General features: G+C 33.1%; 1 protein-coding gene across 1 annotated transcript in view; it reads left to right on the top strand.

The window, feature by feature from the left end:
• cpx (synaptic transmission protein complexin) overlaps positions 1 to 18,279 on the top strand; it is a 176,343-nt gene that overhangs the window by 13,174 nt on the left and 144,890 nt on the right. The window contains exon 2 of the mRNA XM_089709919.1: positions 1,361 to 1,391. The gene's annotated coding sequence lies outside the window, so the exon portion shown is untranslated. The remainder of the gene's footprint in view (positions 1 to 1,360; positions 1,392 to 18,279) is intronic.

Here is an 18,279-nt window from a genome sequence, read left to right as displayed (position 1 = left end):
ATCTAATGGCAAATTATATTGACTTAAATTTCAACATCGATATCGATAAGACATTCATAAATGAGCAATAATACAAGTATACAGGTCGCCAGATTTTAATACATCACCACAGATCTCTTCACGTAGATGGGATCTAGATATATTATCAGGTATACAAGGAACTTTAACACAATTCATCTCTAAGCTGCAAAATAATTTCCATATTCTTAGAGCAGCGTTTACAAACACGATATAAGAAGGCTAGTGAACAAATAAATCTTTGTGGTTAGATCCCAAAGTTGTAGTTGTTCCGGCTTCTAGTGAAGAATTATTTCAAAGCTTTATTGATACGTGGAAGGAAGTTATGTTCAGTGTGCGGTGTTAGATAGCCAATAAAAGGATGTTGAAATAAAATGTACAGTATAAAATCGAAACTAAACCTGCACAGATAATCTTTATACTTAGTATCACACGATAATCATGTTAAGAAAGTAGTATTACATCTTTATGTATAAATATGAATCCCTATTTTCCTTGGTCACGGCCGCGGCGTAACGCGTGAACGGCTGGACCGATTTCGATAATTATTTTTTTATAATATTCCTAGGTTCTTATGAAGAGGAAATTTAAACATGTAGCACGGGGAAGCTGGGGTGGACCGCCAGTATTGTAAAAAACAATAAAATAAGTGACCATTAATTTTATAACGTAAAGTTAAACGTAAATATTCAAGAAATAACGATAAAAATATAAAGTAGATCTAAACTTTGATAGAAAATAATTAAGGCCACGTTCCATTATAAAAAGTACAATTAATTGAATTGAGACAATGGTCCCTCGAGGCCGCATAATCCGCGTATATTTAAATATTGAGCTTTTAGCATTAAGCTGTGGACTAATTTGAAATGACAACACTTTTACGCGAATTCTCTCGACTTTATTTGAAGAGAATTTGTTGAATTCAATTAGGCTGTCGCTATTTTAACGTTCATTATATAAAATTCACTGGAACAAATGTTCATTGATTATGACAGTTGAACTTTTCAGCACATCGTATGTTTAGCTTTAAGTATCTCATAACACATAACATTTCACATTCATTTGTTTACTCATACATCGTAAATAGAAACGAAATTTATTCAGTTAAATAAACATAACAAGTAAATAAGACAAATGTATGTTATGCTTTTCAATATGCTTCAGTATTTTAATACGTTTCACAACACATTATAACAATTAATTAGTTTTATAATCTTTGCTTTGTGTACGATTACCTAATCGTACAGACAATACATGTTCCCGGAATGCAATGCGTCGATGACCCAAAACCTCCCCCATACACTTTGAATAATAAATATTAATAATTGTATTTTTGTTTCAGAGAGCGGTTGTATCTTCAGATATTATATAAGGTAAGCTAATGTGACGTTAACTCAGCTTGAGAGGATCATACGTCTTACCTTCATATTTTTTTATTATAAGAATATAAATTACGTGTTTATAATATAAAAGCTATTATATATATTAGTTAATCGTACTTTTAAAACGTACTTATATTTTAAACGTACTAATAATGTGTTTTATATATTACGATTACATAACTGGCTCTATAACCTAAGTAGAGTCATCCGAATCGACTTTACATTATTTTTCTGGATCGTACGGAATTTTCTGTCAATTTTCTTTTAGAGTAAGTAAACGCATCTGTCCATCGATATTACACGCCTGCGGATGTCCTAAATAATCTTGGCAATGATGTTAATAGAAATGTACATTTATTTCATACAATTAAATTTGCAAATGCCTACAATTAAATTTGCAAATGCCTACAATTAAATTTGCAAATGCCTAAATTTGCAAATGCCTACATTTGAATGCCTATTTTCCTTTATTTTCCGTAATATTAATATCTAATAACATACCTACAAACCAGTTCCAATTTTCATTTCAATTATACGATTTGCTGTATAGACCATCTCATTGTAACTACGAACGTAATTTATATGTAGTAATAGATCTATTGATGGTACACATTTGGTACAAAGCGTTTAATTGCAACTATAAATTGTGTTTGATAATAAATAGCTTGTATTACGCGATGCAGTACGATGTAATCTTTATTTATCACATGCATATTGTATAGGGCAAATATGTAGACTTATATAATAGGTTATTTTATCTGTGCTAATAAATAAACTTTAAGAATGTAAGTATATTTTTTACATAATATATAGGAAGTATATTATTATTAATACGTTTTAGTGCCGATTTTTCAATCCTTGGTTAAAATTTATCTGTCCAATAAAGTATTACACGAACATAATATTAAAATGCCACCTGTAAACTGTCAAATACGGACAATTACAATACATTTTTGAAATGGTAGTTTAATACGTTATTCGATGAATAAGATTTAACCAAGGATTGAGAAATCAGCCCTTAAAAAAATAATTGAATAGAAAACTTCGTCCTTTTTAAATCTTATTTGTCTACGTAATAAGTCCAATTCAAATTTAAACACAATCCTTTTTATATCAAATAAAAAAGAAAATAAATTATGCAGATTAAAAATCTCGTAATGTATTTGCTGACGGTACTAGATAACGTCTGACAGCGTCTACAATTCCAAAGGCATACATATATCCATGTATATGGGTATAAATTTGTATACCGTACAATGTTTCGTAGCGTACATTTCTGACTTAGGCCACTCTAGTTCTAAGGTACAGTCAGGTACGTAAAGCTGGCGATGAAAAATTAGCGAAATTAAAAAAAAACAACACCAGAATTTGTTGCTTATTTGTTGCTAATTAGTTGCTATAATGACGATTTTGTTGCTCAACCCGTTCGCTGAAAATCAGCAACAGTTCTAGCTTAACGTTAAGGTAGCGTGCAGAAATCGGAAAAAGGGATGGATCGTTCCAAAAATGCAGATGAATTTGTTGCTAATTTGTTGCTGCATAAAAACAGTGAAAATTTTAAATTTTTTTCATTGGCGCCAAAAATAACACTGGCCATGTCAACTTAATTGTCGATTTTCGGTAGTGAAACATAAAAAAAAATTTGTTGCTCCTCACATCGTTCACTGGCAAAGTGTACAGAGCCAGCAACAAAATAGAAACCGGAAGTAGAGTTAATTTTGAAACCGGTTTGCTAGAAAATCGTCCAAGCCAGCTTAACTGTCGATTTTCGGTAGTGAAACATAAAAAAAAAATTTGTTGCTCCTCACATCGTTCACCGGCACAGTGTACAGAGCCAGCAACAAAATAGAAACCGGAAGTAGAGTTAATTTTGAAACCGGTTTGCTAGAAAATCGTCCACGCCAGCTTAACTGTCGATTTTCGGTAGTGAAACATAAAAAAAAATTTGTTGCTCCTCACATCGTTCACTGGCAAAGTGTACAGAGCCAGCAACAAAATAGAAACCGGAAGTAGAGTTAATTTTGAAACCGGTTTGCTAGAAAATCGTCCACGCCAGCTTAACTGTCGATTTTCGGTAGTGAAACATAAAAAAAAATTTGTTGCTCCTCACATCGTTCACTGGCACAGTGTACAGAGCCAGCAACAAAATAGAAACCGGAAGTAGAGTTAATTTTGAAACCGGTTTGCTAAAAAATCGTCCACGCCAGCTTAACTGTCGATTTTCGGTAGTGAAACTAAAAAAAAAAATTTGTTGCTCCTCACATCGTTCACTGGCACAGTGTACAGAGCCAGCAACAAAATAGAAACCGAAAGTAGAGTTAATTTTGAAACCGGTTTGCTAGAAAATCATCCACGCCAGCTTAACTGTCGATTTTCGGTAGTGAAACTTAAAAAAAAAAATTTGTTGCTCCTCACATCGTTCACTGGCACAGTGTACAGAGCTAGCAACAAAATAGAAACCGGAAGTAGAGTTAATTTTGCAACCGGTTTGCTAGAAAATCATCCACGCCAGCTTAACTGTCGATTTTCGGTAGTGAAACTTAAAAAAAAAATTTGTTGCTCCTCACATCGTTCACTGGCACAGTGTACAGAGCCAGCAACAAAATAGAAACCGGAAGTAGAGTTAATTTTGAAACCGGTTTGCTAGAAAATCATCCACGCCAGCTTAACTGTCGATTTTCGGTAGTGAAACATAAATAAAAATTTGTTGCTCCTCACATCGTTCACTGGCACAGTGTACAGAGCCAGCAACAAAATAGAAACCGGAAGTAGAGTTAATTTTGAAACCGGTTTGCTAGAAAATCGTCCACGCCAGCTTAACTGTCGATTTTCGGTAGTGAAACATAAAAAAAAATTTGTTGCTCCTCACATCGTTCACCGGCACAGTGTACAGAGCCAGCAACAAAATAGAAACCGGAAGTAGAGTTAATTTTGAAACCGGTTTGCTAGAATATCGTCCACGCCAGCTTAACTGTCGATTTTCGGTAGTGAAACATAAAAAAAAAATTTGTTGCTCCTCACATCGTTCACTAGCACAGTATACAGAGCCAGCAACAAAATAGAAACCAGAAGTAGAGTAAATTTTGAAACCGGTTTGCTAGAAAATTGTCCACGCCAGCTTAACTGTCGATTTTTGCCGGTTTCAAAATTAACTCTACTTCCGGTTTCTATTTTGTTGCTGGCTCTGTACACTGTGCCAGTGAACGATGTGAGGAGCAACAAATTATTTTTTTATGTTTCACTACCGAAAATCGACAGTTAAGCTGGCGTGGACGATTTTCTAGCAAACCGGTTTAAAAATTAACACTACCTCCGGTTTCTATTTTGTTGCTGGCTCTGTACACTGTGCCGGTGAACGATGTGAGGAGCAACAAATTTTTTTTTATGTTTCACTACCGAAAATCGACAGTTAAGCTGGCGTGGACGATTTTCTAGCAAACCGGTTTCAAAATTAACTCTACTTCCGGTTTCTATTTTGTTGCTGGCTCTGTACACTGTGCCAGTGAACGATGTGAGGAGCAACAAATTTTTTTTTTAAGTTTCACTACCGAAAATCGACAGTTAAGCTGGCGTGGACGATTTTCTAGCAAACCGGTTTCAAAATTAACTCTACTTCCGGTTTCTATTTTGTTGCTGGCTCTTTACACTGTGCCAGTGAACGATGTGAGGAGCAACAAATTTTTTTTTTATGTTTCACTACCGAAAATCGACAGTTAAGCTGGCGAGGACGATATTCTAGCAAACCGGTTTCAAAATTAACTCTACTTCCGGTTTCTATTTTGTTGCTGGCTCTGTACACTGTGCCGGTGAACGATGTGAGGAGCAACAAATTTTTTTTTATGTTTCACTACCGAAAATCGATAGTTAAGCTGGCGTGGACGATTTTCTAGCAAACCGGTTTCAAAATTAACTCTACCTCCGGTTTCTATTTTGTTGCTGGCTCTGTACACTGTGCCAGTGAACGATGTGAGGAGCAACAATTTTTTTTTTTATGTTTCACTACCGAAAATCGACAGTTAAGCTGGCGTGGACGATTTTCTAGCAAACCGGTTTCAAAATTAACTCTACCTCCGGTTTCTATTTTGTTGCTGGCTCTGTACACTGTGCCAGTGAACGATGTGAGGAGCAACAAATTTTTTTTTATGTTTCACTACCGAAAATCGACAGTTAAGCTGGCGTGGACGATTTTCTAGCAAACCGGTTTCAAAATTAACTCTACTTCCGGTTTCTATTTTGTTGCTGGCTCTGTACACTGTGCCAGTGAACGATGTGAGGAGCAACAAATTTTTTTTTTAAGTTTCACTACCGAAAATCGACAGTTAAGCTGGCGTGGACGATTTTCTAGCAAACCGGTTTCAAAATTCACTTTACTTCCGGTTTCTATTTTGTTGCTGGCTCTGTACACTGTGCCAGTGAACGATGTGAGGAGCAACAAATTATTTTTTTATGTTTCACTACCGAAAATCGACAGTTAAGCTGGCGTGGACGATATTCTAGCAAACCGGTTTCAAAATTAACTCTACTTCCGGTTTCTATTTTGTTGCTGGCTCTGTACACTGTGCCGGTGAACGATGTGAGGAGCAACAAATTTTTTTTATGTTTCACTACCGAAAATCGATAGTTAAGCTGGCGTGGACGATTTTCTAGCAAACCGGTTTCAAAATTAACTCTACCTCCGGTTTCTATTTTGTTGCTGGCTCTGTACACTGTGCCAGTGAACGATGTGAGGAGCAACAATTTTTTTTTATGTTTCACTACCGAAAATCGACAGTTAAGCTGGCGTGGACGATTTTCTAGCAAACCGGTTTCAAAATTAACTCTACCTCCGGTTTCTATTTTGTTGCTGGCTCTGTACACTGTGCCAGTGAACGATGTGAGGAGCAACAAATTTTTTTTTATGTTTCACTACCGAAAATCGACAGTTAAGCTGGCGTGGACGATTTTCTAGCAAACCGGTTTCAAAATTCACTTTACTTCCGGTTTCTATTTTGTTGCTGGCTCTGTACACTGTGCCAGTGAACGATGTGAGGAGCAACAAATTATTTTTTTATGTTTCACTACCGAAAATCGACAGTTAAGCTGGCGTGGACGATATTCTAGCAAACCGGTTTCAAAATTAACTCTACTTCCGGTTTCTATTTTGTTGCTGGCTCTGTACACTGTGCCGGTGAACGGTGTGAGGAGCAACAAATTTTTTTTATGTTTCACTACCGAAAATCGATAGTTAAGCTGGCGTGGACGATTTTCTAGCAAACCGGTTTCAAAATTAACTCTACCTCCGGTTTCTATTTTGTTGCTGGCTCTGTACACTGTGCCAGTGAACGATGTGAGGAGCAACAAATTTTTTTTATGTTTCACTACCAAAAATCGACAGTTATGCTTGCGTGGACGATTTTCTAGCAAACCGGTTTCAAAATTAACTCTACCTCCGGTTTCTATTTTGTTGCTGGCTCTGTACACTGTGCCAGTGAACGATGTGAGGAGCAACAAATTTTTTTTTTTATGTTTCACTACCGAAAATCGACAGTTAAGCTGGCGTGGACGATTTTCTAGCAAACCGGTTTCAAAATTAACTCTACTTCCGGTTTCTATTTTGTTGCTGGCTCTGTACACTGTGCCAGTGAACGATGTGAGGAGCAACAATTTTTTTTTTTAAGTTTCACTACCGAAAATCGACAGTTAAGCTGGCGTGGACGATTTTTTAGCAAACCGGTTTCAAAATTAACTCTACTTCCGGTTTCTATTTTGTTGCTGGCTCTGTACACTGTGCCGGTGAACGATGTGAGGAGCAACAATTTTTTTTTTATGTTTCACTACCGAAAATCGACAGTTAAGCTGGCGTGGACGATTTTCTAGCAAACCGGTTTCAAAATTAACTCTACTTCCGGTTTCTATTTTGTTGCTGGCTCTGTACACTTTGCCAGTGAACGATGTGAGGAGCAACAAATTTTTTTTTATGTTTCACTACCGAAAATCGCCAATTAAGTTGACATGGCCAGTGTTATTTTTGGCGCCAATGAAAAAAATTTAAAACTTTCACTGTTTTTATGCAGCAACAAATTAGCAACAAATTCATCTGCATTTTTGGAACGATCCATCCCTTTTTCCGATTTCTGCACGCTACCTTAACGTTAAGCTAGAACTGTTGCTAATTTTCAGCGAACGGGTTGAGCAACAAAATCGTCATTATAGCAACTAATTAGCAACAAATAAGCAACAAATTCTGGTGTTGTTTTTTTTTAATTTCGCTAATTTTTCATCGCCAGCTTTACGTACCTGGTACAGTCAGCAAACAAGATAAGATCGCTTGACGTTTACAAATGGCTGGCTGAACCTTCAATCGCTCGAGCGCTTCTCTACAGCGATAACATTATGTAAAGCGCTTTATTTGAAACGCTGTTTTAATTATTACATTGTTGCCACAAGGAGGGCTGTGTGGGACAATAACCTCTGTATATTTTGTTCAGTTATGAAAAGGACCTTGAGAGTTCATTTTTGTGTGCTTGAATAATATACATAGTTTTACTTATTCTACTTTCTGTAATGATTTTGGGTGTTTTATGTACAAACTCAAACTTTATTAATTTACTGAATTGATCATAAAAAAAAATACAAAATTATGAACAATTTTATGAACTTTGTGCACTCATTCATTCGAAATGGTTGCATAAAACCTGTCAATTTTGCCCTAATTTCACAAATATAAATACTTATCAAAACTTCGATATCTTATCGTGTAATAAAAATAATTCTGTTCACTAAATTTAGGACGGACTCTTTGAATATTGTTCAAACTTCAAAGTGAAGTCTTTTATGTTCAGAGTGGGCTGGAAATAGCATTATATTTTATTTGGCTGAAGAAAGGTGAAGAGTTTATAGCCTTTATCGTTAAAGTAACTAGTCTAAATTATTTATTAATTAGGTAGTAACATGAATATTGTGTGTGAAAACATAGAATGGTTTAATTTATCTGTAGAGCGTTTTGGAATATGGGACTCTTGTTTTAAGGAATAAAAATTTTATGTTTTGTTTTGTTTTTTTTTTCTACAACTTAACTAACTACTCGACCGTACTCTACTTTTACTGTTTAGAACACATTTATCAAGTAATATTAAGCTATTATTTTATACCCGGTCATTCCGGGAGACAAACGATTAACAATACATAAAATAATCTCTTTGGAAGAGATAAAGATATATCCATGCGGCAGTCACTTTTTGTCACACCAGCTTTTCTATTATGTTACGAATATTTTCTTTTTTGTATTTTTTATCTGTATAATGTTTTTTTCAGAGTTCCCTCCAATTTGTCGCTACGCTTTGTTGAAAATAATCTGCGAATGACATCCGCATCTCAGCATCTGATAACTTTGTTTTTGAACAACGTTTTTAATTCGTCTTGTTTAAGAAATATAAAAGTTTTGCAGTGTAAAATGTTGAGAGACATTTTGGAAAAGAGAATTTGAAACGATAAATTTTCGGGTGTTTTACTGTGAAGTTTGCCCTTTTTAAATTCAAGAAAAGTCTCTTTAAATAGTGAGGTATATAGCTATAATTACCTTAACTTACTGTAAATTTTTCATCTGTAAAGCATTAATTGTATGTTTTCGATTACGTAGGTATATATTTTCAATTGGAGCTAATAAATATTGTTTCATTGTAAAATCTGTTATTATATTGTCCTCCTATACTAGTATCATTAATGAGAAATGAAAAATGGTTGATTTTGGTATAACACTCCCATCTATATCCAAGTATACTATATCTAAGTATACTATAAAAATATACAAAAAAAATATTAACTTTATTTATTAAAATAATTATCTACAATTATTTATATTTTGTTTAACTATAATAAATTTATTAATAGCCTGACTCTACGTGAATTCATTCTAATTCATTCTTTCTTTTTTATTTAGCACGTGTCTCCATTTCTATTGCCACAAAAAGTTTCATGTCTAAATCTCGACGTTTGTGTATCGTATAATCGTGGAGAGACAATGCAGAGGCGCGGAAACGGGTCAAGGTTCCTCGGAAATGGAAACTTTTGAATAATTCCGCGCAATTATATTTCCGCGTTTCCGCCTCTGTTGGTAAACATGGAAAAAGGGTTTAGGCAGTGAATTTGCGGTAATTAGACTTCTTAATGTTGGAAAAGCTTTTAACTAAATAATAAACGTTGTAAGGATAATTAAATAGATGGTTATGATAAGAAAGTGCTGTGGAAATTAATTGGCCGTTTATAAGGAAAGCTAGTATGTATGTAGAACTAAAGGATACTAGGTTTGATTCTCGGTCAAGACAAAATAAAAGTTTTGGTAAAAATAGTAAAAAAAGCACCATTAAAAGTCTGTATAAAGACGTTATGCCATTGAGTCGCCCTATTCAAGTAAATCAATGTTGTAGGTATGCTTCCTTTTATAATTCATTGAGGATTGAATTTTGAAAACAATGACTTTGGTTTTTAACGTTAAAAAAATGAATATTTAAATGGTTTTAATTTAACTAAATATTCAAACAGAAGAAAAATACGGGTTGTCTGTGAATAATGAAAGAGTCGTGAATATTATTCTTTTTCATTTCGATGGAGATCGTACAATAACGTTTTATATAATTAAGGGACGATTTTTCAATCGCGAGATAAACAGTCTAATAACTACCCCTCGAATAGATTTATTCAATTATTTATCTAACTCATTACGGCTCGCCTATTTTTCAATCGTGATTTATTTGATGAATAACTATCTGACCAAATATTTCCATATTGGCAGCACTGCTCTCGGAGTGGCGAAACAAACATATTAAATTAGTCAGGTTAGAGCGGGATAGAGTCAAATCTTGCAATTTGTCAACAACCGTCATTATGACTCACGTCAGGAGTGCACTTGTCTTCTATGATTGTTGATTGTTGTTTTGATTCGAGTAAAGAGTTTGGTTAAATTTGTGTTTCAATTTATATATTTTACGATGGAAACGACATACTTAAAGGCAGTGTTCGGCAAATTTTCAATGGCATGGTCATCAGTACTATCAAAAACATCAATTTCAATATGATTTTAATTGATAATAATTATATAGAAAGAGGTTTAATTGTTAATAATTCTACGCTCTATGTTATGACATACGAAAATATCTCAAATTTGACGCGTCAGTTGTAGTACGAGATCCGGCTGCAGGATCAGTGCGTTCATTGGGTTTTTGCTGAAAACCGAATTTTTATGTATATTTATAATTAGGAGAATATATATCGACTAGGTTGCCAGTCAAAATTTGGCCGCAAGCATGTTTAATTAAAATTTTTTTAATCGATTTTTGGGAAAAAACTTCGTTCACTTGTTTTTTGAATAAAATGTAGTCTACATCACGTCAAATGATATAAAAATTCTAAAAAATCACGGTTGCCGCTTTTCACCTGGCCGCAACATCTTGGCAGCCTGGTGCAAACAGGTGTGATTTCGATTTATTTTTACGTTCATAACGCACATTTATGAATCATATATCAAATTAAAGCTAATTTTTTTCTATTTATTATCATATATGGTTGCCTAATTAAATCCGGCCGCAAATAAGGGTTGCCGGCTTATAAAAATTATAAATACATATAGGATTAGTGCGTTCATCGGTTTTTTGCTGAAAACCGAATTTTTATGTATATGTATTTATAATTAGGAGAATATATATCGACTAGGTTGCCAGTCAAAATTTGGCCGCAAGCATGTTTACACTCAACCTTAAATATTCAACATCTTTAACAGCCGGCAACCCTTATTTGCGGCCGGATTTAATTAGGCAACCATATAATATGATAATAAATAGAAAAAAATTAGCTTTAATTTGATATATGATTCATAAATGTGCGTTATGAACGTAAAAATGAATCGAAATCATACCTGTTTGCACCAGGCTGCCAAGATGTTGCGGCCAGGTGAAAAGCGGCAACCGTGATTTTTTAGAATTTTTATATCATTTGACGTGATGTAGACTACATTTTATTCAAAAAATAAGTGAACGAATTTTTATCCCATAAACCGATTAGAAAAATTTTAATTAAACATGCTTGCGGCCAAATTTTGACTGGCGACCTAGTCGATATATATTCTCCTAATTATAAATATACATAAAAATTCGGTTTTCAGCAAAAAACGATGAACGCACTAATCCTATATTTATAATTTTTAAAAGCCAGCAACCCTTATTTGCGGCGGGATTTAATTAGGCAACCATATATGATAATAAATAGAAAAAAATTAGCTTAAATTTGATATATGATTCATAAATGTGCGTTATGAACGTAAAAATGAATCGAAACCATACCTGTTTGCACCAGGCTGCCAAGATGTTGCGGCCAGGTGAAAAGCGGCAACCGCGATTTTTTAGAATTTTTATATCATTTGACGTGCTGTAGACTACATTTTATTCAAAAAACAAGTGAACGATTTTTTTTCCCAAAAATCGATTAGAAAAATTTTAATTAAACATGCTTGCGGCCAAATTTTGACTGGCAACCTAGTCGATATATATTCTCCTAATTATAAATATACATAAAAATACGGTTTTCAGCAAAAAACCGATGAACGCACTGATCCTGCGGTGGGATCTTAGACTATTGTCAACTCAAACGCCTAACAGTCGAATAGCGCGCTATCTGGCCGTTGGAGCGGCAAATAGATTTATTCCTCAAATAACGTAGTTATTGGATAGATAAGTCTTATTCGTCTATTGAAAAATTGAATATTTTGTTAACTGAAGAATAAAGTTTATCTAGCTGTTTATCTGGGCATTGAAAAATCGGCCCTAAGAAATATTTTTATTTTTAATTTCCGTTTTCATCGTAAATATTTATTTCTTAATTTTTATAGCGAATGAGCTCAATAACATGATTATATTATAATATTCATGTTATTTTTTATTAAAAAATAATCGTAATGCATATTCCTATTAATGTAGATATATGTATAAAGTAAATTTACTACGGCAATTTTTATCTTATACATAAGAAGTTGACATTAAAACAGTAAAATGCCACAGAAATAAACATAATTATTTAGCAGTGTTCCATCAACGTAATTCTAGGCAATGAACGAATACATTGCTCCACCATTGAGGCTTAACATTGCGTCGTTATTACTACACAAGCTAATGGAAAGCAACCATTAAGTTTCCGTTGTAGTCCCTTGAGTAGTTTTTTACGTATAAACATTGTTAAAGGCTAGTAGGAACTAGGAAGTTTACTTAAGAATCAGAGAGTTTACTTCAAGTCACTATCTTATAAGTCGACAGTTTTTTATATTTTGAGACTCTACATCCTATAAGAGCCGATGTTCCTTTATAGATTTTAGCGTTAAATTATATAGTGTTGTATTGTAAATTTCTTTACTACAATAAAGTAAATAGGGTTATAGGTATGTTATAAGATGAGCTATCTGCTTGTCGTATAGTTCAAGCAATTTCGTAGGTTTTCCGAAATAAACAGATGATTTTTTAATAGTTGTTTTATTATTAAAATAGGTTCCTAACACACACTTTCATACTAAAGTTTAAACAAAGCTGCTAGTCGTACTAAACACACTTTATTTCATACTTCGAATTTATTTATATCCATAGAAATTTATTTTCATATCGATAGGTGCATATTTAGAGGGTATTAAGTTAGTAGTGAATATTTAGCGTTTCTCGTGGAATTTCCCAATTCCGAGTTTGGAATAATTCCGGGATTATGGCAATAAGCTCTCAACAGAGCACACGGACTTTAGCGTAAGTCAGGAAATGTGTACTATTAATAATTCGCGCATCTAGCTGCAAAATTCTATGTGGGAATTAGAATTTAGATGTATTATATTGGTGGTCATAATATATGAACTTTATTTAAAAAAAATGTTCATATAAAAATGGATTGTATTGTAAACTGACACGAGAATAAGAAGGAAATATGTACTCAATTGAGTAAATTGTTACTAATAGCAAAATTGTGAAAAAATATATTTAGCATTCAAAAATCTCACCATACATATTGAAAAATATTGAATGAACTGAATTAATAACTATATCTATATCCCTCAAAGCCTAAACTAAATTTATGGCATTATAATTTTCGTTTACAAAGTAACAGGTGTGCTGAACGCATAGCAGAATACAGGGGTAATTCGTAACCATTCCTGTCCAGTAATATTGGTCTGGAATAGCCCCAAGCTTGAGCTAAGACACACAAGCCGCTTACACAAATGGCTTGAACCAGTAATTTAACAGAAGCATGTGTTTACAGAGAGACCGAAATTTCTCTCTAGCCTAGCTTGTGTGTATTCCATGGTATTATATTGCCTGTGCTTGTGTGCTCCGGTGTATTGGTCATAACACGTTGTTGTGTTCGTGTAAATGTGTTTTATAAGTATGGAAAACCTTGGGCCTTAGACAAAGTAACAATTAAAAAACGATAACGAAGTTAGAAAAGGCAAAAATGTATGGGATTGACATACGCCGCGTTAGATCACGTGGTCTATCTAATGTCAATCCCATACATTTTTCCTTTTCTAACTTCGTTATCGTTTTTTAATTGTTACTTTGTCTACGGGCCCTTAAATGTTAATTATAAAAATTTAATTAGAGAATATTATATCACATAGGTGAATAAAAAATAGCTTTAATGTGGTGATAGAAAAACTGAAATGTTGAGCACAATTATTACGATCTTAAAGTAGTCTGAATGTTTTATATCAGTGGTTTGTGTAGATTATAGTTGTATATTTGTGATTTTTTTTTATTTTCTGTGCTATTTATAAATAAAATAAAAATCGTGTAGAGATATTGAACGTTTATTTCGTTCTATCGTATAGTCTACATTTTCAGTTTTAAAAAGAAGGCCTGCCAAAACTCGAAGGCGTTACATTACTTAAAAAGATAACCTAATTCTAATCTTCTGTATACACATAAATAAGAAAAAGGGTATATCTAAATTCCTAACCATTTTCAAAGTAAAAACTTGACCCATTTCTGTCGCTCTGACGTGTGGGCGTGCCGGCAATTAAACGCTCCGGACTTTGATAAAAAACCATTTGATACGTCCAGTCGTCTCGGGTACACTGAGCCAATTTCGGAGATCATTTTTCTTGTGGCTCATCTCTTATATTGAGTCGCTTCTGAGTCTGAGGAATAACTGGAGATATATTTTTGGTTGATGTTTTGTGTTAAGATGTGTGTGATAAGATATAAGGCTGGGATACCTACTGTATTAATATGGCGATCTAATCGCTTAACAGCGATCTCTACCAGGCTGTAAAAGATAAAGTAAAAGGAAAAATAAATGTTATTTATTTTGCTACGAACCAAATTTCGATTTTTCTTCTTTGCTTGCGTGTTCACTTGTATACATCTGTATATACCTACACTAACTTATGTAGAGCTTATCTAAGTAGGGCTTTCGCATTTATAATTTAGATTATTAAACTTGATATTAGTACGAATAAGGCTGTATCATATTGCTGGGTACTAGGTTTTTTGTTTACATTCATTTTCATTACTTTTGATAAACATATCGATTTATTTCCCATCTGTAATTTCCCCACACACATTTATACACTTTTTAAAGTCCAAATGTAAGTAAAATTGTGAAATCCCGTATGTGGAATTGAAATAAATCATTGGTATTGATGACGTAATGTGCTCAGACTAATTGCTTGTCACTCATTGGTCGATATCAGTGATTGCTTTGTGCTCGCATGGCTGCGTCCATTTGTTGTTTGTAAAAACTGTTGGGATATTTTAGATTAATCTATACTAATATTATAAAGCTGAAGAGTTCGTTTGTTTAAACGCGCTAATCTCAGGAACTACTGCTCCGATTTGAAAAATTATTTCGGTGTTGAATAGCCCATTCATCGAGGAAGGCTATAGGCTATATTATATCATCACGCTAAGACCAACAGGAGCGGAGCTACGCGGGTGAAACCGCGGAGCGCAGCTAGTTTATTTGTATGGTGATGACTTCTTCCTTGAATAGAAATAATACCTTATGGTTCAATTATTATTAGAAATATTAGATAGTGAATAGACAGTTAAAAGATAGTTTATGGAGAGGTGTTGGAAGATTTGTTAATAAACTTACCTGTAAAGAGAGTTAGTCATCTGCCCCAATATCAACTATGTCCTGGAATTCGTATTTTTAGTATTAAATTTTTTATCATCGTTTACAGATATTATTATTAAAGCTTATGTTTGCTTATATAAATTTCAAAAAAAGTTCTTGTAACATATTTGTAGGTACGTAGTGTCTCTCTAGTCCAACTCTAAAATAAAAATAAAAAAATCATTCCTGAGCCAGGACTCCATTTATCGCAAAAAACCGGTTCTAAAACAAAAACTTGAATAAACAACAGATATCATTCGAAAATATTGAATTCAATAGCCACAATACAAATAATTTAAATTGAATGAAACTAATTTGAGGCACACAAACAAGAGAACCCAAATTTAATATAGTAAGTGATTCCGAAATGGTTCAGCAAGTAGACACTCCTTCGATTATATTTTCTAATCAATTAGGCGGCTTAAATCTTATCAATCGTAAGTAAATAAACCCGCTAAAAGCCACTCCATTATTGAAAATTATTATAGAGTTTTATTCAATGAGGATTTTTACATTAAAAATTAATAATATTACGTAATGGACAAGTAAAACTTGCAAATTATGCCTGTCTATAAATTCAAAAGATGATTTTAGTTTTATGTTGTTATGTTTGTTAAAAAATACCTACTTAGACGGTAGAATAATAAAATATAAAACATAATGAAAAACAAGGACCTCAACTAGGTTTCTATCAAAGCACTATTCACTATATCTAATAATTACCAAAGGTGACTAACACAGCATTAACAGATTTCTATAGTTCAAAGATTTGTACATATTTTCAATTGAAAAACTCGAATATTATTCAACTACATAGGTACCGTAATATCTACCTACGTTCGTATCGAAGTAATCTTTTGATTAACAGCTTTACAATCTATTTAATATACCACCGTACATTACTATGTAATTTAAGCTACTGCCTAAATTCAAATATTCCAATAATCCAATATGTGCACAAGGTTGTCCTTCAAGCAATTATAGGTTAATCAAAGATTCCGCCGACCGCTGTCAGCTCTAATACCCAATTAGAGATCCCTGAAGACTTGCTGAATTAACATGTTGAATATGCCAAAATAGCAATAATTTCATGTGAATATATAATGAAAGTCTTAAATGTCTTATACAAATATAGTTAACCGATTAACATAGCCTACAGCGGTATAACGAAAAAGAAAATGCTTATGAGTCGTAATAAGATTCACAGGAAGACAATTTCAACAATATAGCCGTAGTCGTCATGTTACAACGCATTGTGGAAACAGAGTTTAACATTTTATATCTACATGTTTCAATACGAGAGATGTCTAAACTTTAACTTTTAAAAATAACGCTCTTGTAATATGAACAGTTTTTCTACCCAATACATATATTTAACAATCGTATAGTTCGCTATTCTAATCAACAGACATATTATAATGTACTTACCGTTGAGTTAGTTAGGTAATCCATATTTTAGTGTTTAAAATATGTAAATAAACAAAGTTTATATACGTACGTTTGGATTTCATAATCCAAAATAATGCACATTCAAAAATAGAACAATTACAGCGAAAAGGACCTCCCAGGCGTGCCGTGTGCTCCTAATTGTATGACATTCTGTCTGTATGTAAATGTATTCACACAAAGGTTTATTCTCTTTGTGAACCTTTGCTAGCGATGCGGCCGAAATTTCCGCCAGGTACCTAATATGTGAATTCTTTGAAAGGGGTTTTGTATGAAATAGAATTAGGAAGGCTGAATCTTAAAACGTTTTTAGCGAAGGATGATATATAATAATGATTCCATATGTTTTTATTTATATAGTAATATTATTAAGCTTTTAATAATGTTAAAGAAATTATAAATAAACAGAATAAACGAAAGGAATTGTTTTATTTGCGGTATGATAATAATACAAAATAAAACAATGGTAGATTCCCTTTAAACATTTGCGTTCTTACAATGACAATTTAAAAGTAGCTCAAAAGTTGAACAGATTATGCATATTTTGTATTAAAGATAGGTACTATGATTTTACTTTTTCAGGTCGAGTCAAAATGCTTTACATCAATTTATGTTAAAAATTTCCTCTACAACACAATATAATATGTTTGATTTGTATGTAGTTATGTTTACTTAAGTATATTCTGTGAAAAGCATCGTTCAAAGAATGTAGAATCATTGACATAGAAACAATTGCAGTGTTGTTTATAACGAGATGCGTTTGTCGAACAAATTGACAGGAAGCACAAAAGGCTTTGTATGCACTTATGTTGCAATTTATATAGGGTTTCGAATTTCGATTGAATAAAAATAAATAGATATTATGTTTACATAAACTGTAGAAGTACTTACGATTTATATTATAAAATATATTTTTTTTTCAACAAAATAGGAATCATACATGCAGAATAGAGCCAACGAACATAGTACTATTGTCTATTTTACTAGTTACTACATTTCGGATATTCATTTTTGTATATATATTGATGTTGATTATTCGAATCCCTTTTCAAAATTACCGAGTAGAATATAATCGGAATCGAGTATTGATGAAGCACTCAACTCGATATCTCGATTGTAAACAAGGGATTGTCTGAATTAATTATGAATTGGAATTATCGACGAGTTCGGTTATTATTGAATGTTCAAAACAATATTCGTATTTATGTATGTATGTTGGAAATTAATTTGATTTGTGGAGAGATATTTAGTGGTTTATTGAATTATAGATTCTTTTGTAAACATAACTACCTACATTGATTCATATTTTATCGAT

Source organism: Colias philodice, chromosome 23 (assembly GCF_061535455.1).
Source record: "Colias philodice isolate Cphi_HAF_F1 chromosome 23, ilColPhil1 Martin Lab GWU primary, whole genome shotgun sequence".
NCBI lineage: Eukaryota > Metazoa > Arthropoda > Insecta > Lepidoptera > Pieridae > Colias > Colias philodice.
Note: the sequence above shows the minus strand (reverse complement) of the source record. Positions and strands in the feature narration are given on the sequence as shown.